Below are 1,879 nucleotides of genomic sequence, written 5' to 3' on the forward strand. Positions count from 1 at the left end.
TAGATTTATATTGATATTGGTCTTACACTGAATAAATCATCAGGCCACAGTTATTTGATCATCTCTCCATGTTTTGCATAAGCTGTCAATCTAAGTCTCTTCTTTTTCCATTTTTTTTTTTACCCTTTCTGTTTCGATTGTATTAAACTTGTATGGGTTTCTAATCTGTCATGGACACGGAGTTCCCTGTTTTCTCTGCTGTATATTTGACTGCTCTCAGTATCTGTGCTACTGGTCTTACTAAGTTATAAATGAATAGAAAAATGAAGGATATTCAAGCTTGCAGCATGCATTCATATGTGAATCCAGCGGAAAAAGATTGCTGATCGTGTTTTGTGTGTTTGTTTGTTTGTTTGTTTGCTTGTTTTTCTGTTGTTTCTGTGCTGTTTTTCCACGTGGATCTGTGTCGTTAGAGAGGGCCCACGCTTCACAACCTTGGCTTCCCATATTCTGTATGCGAAACATGAATCTGAGATGAAGCAATCAGTTCTGCCACAACATTTGAACACACCTGCTGCCTCTGTTAAATGTTATCCACATGAGCAGTTTGTTTGTCTGTGTCTTTCTTGTGTTTCTCTCTCCATTAAAATACCTTCCTCCCCGAGGACCAAAAAAGCAAATCTCTTTGGCATTTAATAAAAGCCCCGCATTAATCCTGTGACATCCTCAACACCTCAGCGTCTGACGCTAATAGCCCTCAGCTCACACGGCCTGGCCAGCTCCCGCACACAGAAACAGACTGCTGCTATGAATATAGCTATCACAGCCTCGCCATCAAGCGTACAATAATAACAGCATTGTTGCTAGGCGCTCATCTGCACGGCTGCCCCTAGTCACTGTGGGTGACACAGATTGTCATCATGGCTAGCATGTAGCATATAGCATGTAGCAGGAACATAATGATGCACTCTGCTTGGCGGACATCATTATTATTACGCATTAGAGGAGATTTATTTGAGGTTAATGTTGGTTTTACCCAATAAACGTTGCACTCGGTCAAAGTACGTGTGAGTGAGTCTCTTCCTCTCTTGTTCAACTGATATTATTCAGCCTACGTCAGTATGAGGGTACTTTATTGGGGTGTAAGATCATCGGCAATTCCACGGATGAATTCCAAGTGAATTCTGGCTTAGGGTTAATCCAAATCATGCTCTTCAGTGAAAAGGTTTCCTGCAGGTCTCTTAAATTTGTATTTGGGTTTAACCTAAGTATGTCACCTTTTTATTCATTGTAAAACAACCCAATGTCTGGTGTTTGACTCTCAGTGGGCATTTTCACCCTCCGATCACTCTAATCTTTAGCAAACTCTCCACCTCCCATAGTTAGGGTTTTTCCATTGGCACATTGGCCAAGCCGGGCCGGGCTGTGCCAAGCTAATTTGCATTTCCATTAGAGGTCCAATGGTGGCAATCGGAGCCACGGCTCATTTTGGACCCTCTCCTGAGCCGGGCCCAAACGCACAGGGTCCACTTCCGAACCCCCCGAATGACGTTGAAGATACCATCTCTTTTATGAATGGCTCAGTTATCATTCAGCACTTGCCGTAGTGTGTCTGTATCAGGACATGTACAAGGCACATCCGGTTAAAAAGTTTAATGTGGAAACTATAGTAACCGGATCACCAACAGTAAATGGTAACCTGCCCATGGACATTTCTACCACAGTGAGTGTGTCCAGGCAGACATTGAATTCATAAAATAATGAATAGGGTTAGGGTTAGGGTATAAACTAATATTCCCTCATTGTGACAAGTGGTATAAATTTAATAAATGTCACGGTTAAAGTGGACATGGACACATGGGGAGTGGGGGCCACATTTTTAGCCAAGGAGGTTGGGCTATGAATAGGGTGGATGTGGGGGGGGCATCAGCATGACTGT

At 42.9% G+C, this 1,879-nt stretch overlaps 1 protein-coding gene across 4 annotated transcripts in view; it reads left to right on the plus strand.

The window, feature by feature from the left end:
• Positions 1-615, plus strand: part of LOC116224669 (putative uncharacterized protein DDB_G0290521) — a 17,290-nt gene extending 16,675 nt beyond the window's left edge. For all 4 annotated transcript variants that reach the window (XM_031585185.2, XM_031585186.2, XM_031585184.2 and 1 more), the window contains one exon: positions 1-615. This exon is cut by the window's left edge and continues 798 nt beyond it. The gene's annotated coding sequence lies outside the window, so the exon portion shown is untranslated.
• The last annotated feature ends 1,264 nt before the right edge of the window (positions 616-1,879 follow it).

This window comes from Clupea harengus, chromosome 18, assembly GCF_900700415.2.
Source record: "Clupea harengus chromosome 18, Ch_v2.0.2, whole genome shotgun sequence".
In the NCBI taxonomy this organism is placed as follows: domain Eukaryota; kingdom Metazoa; phylum Chordata; class Actinopteri; order Clupeiformes; family Clupeidae; genus Clupea; species Clupea harengus.